Source organism: Ailuropoda melanoleuca, chromosome 7, assembly GCF_002007445.2.
Source record: "Ailuropoda melanoleuca isolate Jingjing chromosome 7, ASM200744v2, whole genome shotgun sequence".
Lineage (NCBI taxonomy): Eukaryota > Metazoa > Chordata > Mammalia > Carnivora > Ursidae > Ailuropoda > Ailuropoda melanoleuca.
The window spans coordinates 70,756,149-70,762,148 of NC_048224.1; the positions used below are offsets into that span (position 1 = coordinate 70,756,149).

Genomic DNA, 6,000 nt, shown 5'->3' on the forward strand with positions numbered 1-6,000 from the left:
CCTCCCAACCTCTCAGTCTCATTTGTGGGCACTTCTCCCACTTCATTTCAAACATGGTCCCACTCTCCCGCCCCAACACACACACACACACACACACACACACACACACACCAAAAATGCTGTTTCTTCCCAAGAGTTCCATATTCAAACTTTTCCTTTTTCATTACTATGCATTCCTCCAATGTGAACTGATCCATTCTCTCCTGTAATTCCAATTACTTATGCACATGCAAACCCCTACCTCCAGCCCTCAACTCTCTCCTGAGCTCCAGATCCAAACGTATCCTTACCTGAATATCCCACAGGAACTCTGAATAAATGCTCAGACCTGAACTGACCTTTACTTTCACTCCAACAAAACCCTGTCCCTCCTCCTCTCAAATCAATGGTTTCATTATCCTCACAGACATCCTAGCCAGAAAACTAGGAATCATTTGTCTTAGGGTTCCAAATCTTTCTAGCCCCCAACTTAAGTCATATCAATTTTATCCCTTAAATACTTCTACAATCCCTGAATTTCCATAACTGCAACTGCTTAGTTCAGACTTTTCTTCATTTTTCTATTGTACTTCCCCCCCCCTTTTTTTCACCCTAAAACTGGTTTCCCTATACCACTCTATTCTCCCCTCTCCAAGGTCCATTCTCTACACTTCAGCTGGAGTTATCTTTCTAAAATACAAACCCAGTAACACCACTACTCCATTTGAAATTCTTCAGTGGTTGCCCCCACCCCCAAAAAAACACTATGAACTCTTTATCATGGTACCAAGTACCTTAGGATCCGGCCCCTCCCCCCCCCCACTACACTGCAGGTACTCTGAGATTCAGGCATCAGAATGACCTAGGGCTCTCCAAACACAAAACACTGGAATCTGTCCTTCGCTTTTGTTGTGCCATCTGCCTAAAATGACTTTCCTCATCTTCTCTCCCAGTGAAAGGTTACTCAATTTTCTTAACACAAGTCAAATGTCACATCATACTGGAAGCTTCACCCAATCTCCTTAAACAGAGTCAGGATCGTTCTACCAATGAGTACAGAGAATGGCATCAGTGGTTGAGATCATGACTTAAATCAGTTAGACCTACCTGGGTTGAAATTCCAGGTTCAAACCTTATCAGCTATGACTCTGAACAAGATCTCTAAGTCTGTTTCCTCATCTCTAAATAACAGTAGCTAGGGATTTCTATGAGAATTAAATAATGGGCTACATGCAAAATACTGTACAGTGCCTCACTGAAATTAAGTATTCAATAAATGTTACTGTTATATTACTGTTAATTCCCACTCTGGGCTCCTATAGCAACTTGCACCTATCTCTATCATACTATTGTGATGACATGACTGCTCGTGCACAACACAGACTATCTTCTATCACCTTTTTATTCCCACTACCAGGCATAACACCTACAATATCATAGGTTTTTAACAAATCTTGAATAAACAAATAAAACACTTCCAACCCCTGTACTATATACCATAAGGCCTCAATTTTTTTTTCTAATGGACTTTCTAAATTTACTTTCCATCTCCTTGTACAAAATTGGTACTTCAAGTAAAATTTACAAGTCAGCCTCATTTTAATTGAGAAAAAGGGAATTTTGTAGTGGACTTCTATTGTTTTGTTTACAACACGCACACAGGGGTACCTGGGTGGTACAGTCAGCTAAGCATCTGACTCTCGGTTTGAGCTCAGGTTGTGACCTCAGGGTGGTGAGATAAAGCCAGGAGTCATGTGCTTAAGACTCCCTCCTTCTCCCTCTCTCTCTAATAAAAAGAATAAATAGAAAAATAAAACACACACAAAATAAGCCCACTATTCTATCAACAATTTCTCTACATAATAAATACCAAATTTCTCGGATGGTTATCTACCTGTTGAAAAATTGTAAAGAGTAATCAAGGCAGGTTTTCTAAATCTGTGTTGGCTTCCTTACCACCAGGACCTGAGCCAACTCTAAGGACCAAGGTGTATTGCAGGGTATTTTTTTTTAAGTAGAACATGGCATTTTTCTTTCTGAAAACATGCTCCTGAAAAATTCTGAAGAACACTGAAATAACCAAAGAAAATAGTTCTTACTACCCACTTCTAAAAAGAAAAGAAAAAAGAAACAGACAAGTCTGTGCTTTAAAAATCACTAGTAATTTAAACTAATCTTCAAAATATAATCAAAATATGTGTAGGCACTATTCAAGCTAGTGAGTGGGGGTGTGGGGGTACTCATTTTGCAATCCTGACCCTCAATAAATAAAATGCAAAAGGCAAAACGATTTAAGAAAAAGATACTACCATATAATAGCATGATCTCTACTGCTACACTTGACCTTTAAACATTAATGTCCTTTGAGTAATTACTAATGGGTTAAAATGCAAACACCTCTGAGCTACTTCAGAATAAACATGATTAAATACCTAGAAATAAACGTATTAGGGAAAGGAGAAAGTCCTATTTAAAAAAAGTTTCTCGGGTCTCACATCAAATGTGTGCCATACATACGGTTCGGCACCGAGAGGCAGCAACCTGAGAGGGTCAGAGACGCCGCAGGCCCGAGGCCCTGCAGCTGGGGAGGCTGCTCATCCCTGAGACTAAGCGGGGCGGTGGCCCAGCCCAGTCGGGGTGGGGCTGAGCGCGGTTAGCCCGGGCGGGCCAAACCGCAGGGCGGGAAGCCCAAGTCTCACCTCCACTTCCCTCTCCCAGCGCAGAGCCCAGTTCCGCGACCACCCAAAAGACCCTGCACCACAAAGACAGGTTCTCTCTCGCCCGGTCTGCTCAAAGTTTATCGGTCTTTCCCGGCGGTCAGGGCCGCCGGGCTTTGTAGTTCGCCGGTCCAGGCCACCCCGCCAAGGCCGCAAGCCTGTGGAGCCGCTAAACTACAATCCCTATAATGCCCCGCGAGGCTCGCGCTCCCACTGTTCTCTACCTCCCCTCACGGTGCCCCAGGACCCGCGCCGCCGCACTACCGTGGCAGCGGGAGACCGGGTGGGGCTGTCAATCTGAACACCCCACCACCTGCCCTCCTGCTTGCGCCCGTCTCCCTCTGATTCATTACCTACGTGCCGAAGTTCGGCGGGCCGTTGGTGATGCGGACCCGGTGGGGGTGGGGCACAAGCCGCCGCCGCCGCCGCGGAGTCCGTTAGTTCCCGACGTGCGTGAAGAGGCGGTGGCGGCGGCGTACGGTTGCCATGGCAGCCGCAGGCCGGGCGGTGGGGGGAGCGCGGAGGCTCCGAGTCAACTCGGGGGAGGAGCCTGGGAACCCCACCCGGGTGAGGGAGAAGGGAGGCGCAAGGGTGCGTCTGGGAGAGAGAGACGATGACATTGAAGAGGACGAGTGACTAAGTGAACTCGGGTACTGCCCAATGAGTCCTGCTGCGGCAGCGTCCAATCCCCTTGGCAGGACGCGTGTCCTGTGCCGTCGGCGGAGCGCGTTGGTGCCCGCTCTATTCTGAGACGAAGCCTGTGGCGTCAGAAGAAGGAGCGCCTGAGCGGCTCAGCGCCCGGCACTTTAAAGGTCGTCCGGTCCGGCCCCTCCCCCGCCGCCTCTGCGGGCGTCCCCCGCTGGCTCTGCCGGTTGGCGTGATGGGAACCGGAGCCACTCTTTTCTGGGCTTTTCACCAGCAAAACTGAATTTGCAATCTTTCACACCATTCTGCCACTTTCTGAGGAGTGGGCTAGAAACGAATCCTTTCGTAAGGCGTAATGCGTACGGCCTTTAGGATTTTTAAGGAGGTTTGAGAACTTGTCAGTGGCACTGATTTGGGCTGAATTTTTGATGTGTAATATTTCCGAGGTAATCATTTATGGACTCTTCCAAGACCCGTCTCAGAGATGCATTGCAGTAGAAACAGGTTAAGCGCGTGGGCTTCTAAAACCGGCTTCTCGGTTCACGTCCTGCCCCTGCGCTTGGTAGCTGATAGCCAGGGGCTATTTACTCACACGCACTGATGCTGAACGTTTTAATCTGCAAAATGGAGATGATGTCTAGCGCAAAGTGCTTGTGAGAAAGGCATTGATACTAATGAAGCACTATAAAAGACTGGCATTTAACAATGACTTTTAGATCTTAGTTGCTTAATCCTTCGTGATAAGAGTCAGAAGAATGGTAGCCTAGAGGTGAGCAAGGGGTGGGACTGAGAGAGAATTTTCTGTATTGATGGAAAAGCTCTGTATCATGCTTAAGTGTTTGGGTTGTAGACGTATGTGCATTTGTCAAAACTCATGGAATGGTACATGTAAAATCTGCACATTTTTAAATCTGTACATTTCACTGTAGGTAAACATACCTCAAAAAAACAAAAATAATTTAAGATCAGTCTTGGCAATTTTCAAAAAATACAATAGAGTGTTGTCAACTATAGTCACCAGGCTGTACATTACATCCCCAGGACTTATTTATTTTATAATAGAAAATGTGTACCCTTTGACCCCCTTCCTCACCCATTTTGCTCCACTACTCCCACCCCCCACCTCTGGCAGCCACCAATCTGTTCTCTGCATCTGTGAGATTATACTTCGCTGTAGACTCTAATAGGGACCACAGAGATGTTCTCCATCCAGTCTCCAGATCTTGCAGATGAGGAAAATGAGACCTAGAGATTTAGGTAAATGGAGGAAGTGGGGGGAAATTATCCTGTCGTTTTCTACCAATAAATGTCTCTTGAGAAATTATGATTGAAAATAGCAAGCTACTTATGTGTATGTCATCCAGTTCTCAGTCGGGGTCACCTTGTCCACAGAAATTTTGTTGAAATTGACTCAAACCAATGTTCCCTCCGAGATTGTACATTCCCCAGGGGGCAGGGGATAAAACAATCTCAGGGTCACTTCTGGCTCTGAGTGCTTGCTTTCTCTGAACACGTGGACTCTCTCACATCTCACCTTCTGCAACTCTTTTCTCTCCTGCTGGCCCACAGTTTGGATATCAAACCCTTTCCTTTGGTGGTTTGTATAGCAGGCTCCTCTGAAGGTTTGGAGCAACTGAGGGGTTTTAAATGAAGGACGCAAATAACCTAAAGTTAGAATTCCCTGGTCTTGGAAGGCCTTCAGTATCCCAATGGCATTAGTATCTACCAACCCCCATTCTCTTTCAGCAGAAGCTGCAACTCTGCACTAACCACCATCTCCCTGGTCCCATCTCTCCCTTCCTCTTTTCTCTCTTTATACGGTACTTTTAGTTATCTCTGTCTCCTAATCTATTCCTTCAGGACCACCTTCTGTTCCTCAACTATTTTTCAAAGTATTTTCCTACGTAAAGAAAGTACTTGCCCCAAGAGGAACTCTAGTGCCGGCTATTAAAGTCCTATGTTTCAACTCAGTATATATCTGCATATTCTGTTTGATTCAGCCCAAAGTATACTCAGTAAATATTAAGCTTATGCACATGACCTGTCTAGGCTACCTGCATTAGTTGGTTCAGTTATGAAAACTATTCAGTATAAATGAGGAAGCAGTTGATATAGTAGCTGTAACCTAATATCCAAGAGAAAGAAAAAAAACTAAAGTGTCTGTGATCGTAGCTTATATTGTGCGGAAGTAATGACAGCATTCGAGCAATCAAATCCAGAACAAAATCTGAGTTAATGCTTAATAGCAACAACGACATCCTTATAGAAGCAACACCTGGACTTGTCACCTCTAGCAATTTGATCACAACTCTGCATATATAATGAGCATATACATAGAGTCTCCTTTACTCCTGGAGAAGATGATACTGATCTGCTATCAGCCGAACACATGTTTTGTAGTAGGGATGATAGGTTCACCTGATCCATCTATCCCTCATCTGATTTCCCTCGTGACAAGTCACTTGCACTTACAAGGCAGCTGGCCAGGGTTGTAGCGCAGTCTGCAGCCATGAAGAAGTCTGCAAATGCAAGGCCCCAGTGCGTAACCCTCCTTGTGTTTTGAAGACAGGATCCCAGAGAAGCAGCTCAGCAGGACAAACCACTTAAGGAGAATGATGACAGCAGTGAAAGGCAACAGCTGCCTTCAAGTAAGCTGAAG

The 6,000-nt window shown here is 45.5% G+C and overlaps 1 protein-coding gene across 3 annotated transcripts in view; it reads right to left on the reverse strand.

Moving 5' to 3' along the window:
- Positions 1–3,465, reverse strand: part of KATNAL1 (katanin catalytic subunit A1 like 1) — a 92,190-nt gene extending 88,725 nt beyond the window's left edge. The window contains exon 1 of one of the 3 annotated variants that reach the window (XM_011219125.3): positions 3,050–3,465. The gene's annotated coding sequence lies outside the window, so the exon portion shown is untranslated. Of the gene's footprint in view, positions 1–2,474; positions 2,600–2,678; positions 2,857–3,049 lie in introns of those variants that run through there. The other 2 variants (XM_011219126.3, XM_011219127.3) reach the window with 2 other exon arrangements.
- Positions 3,466–6,000: the final 2,535 nt, after the last annotated feature.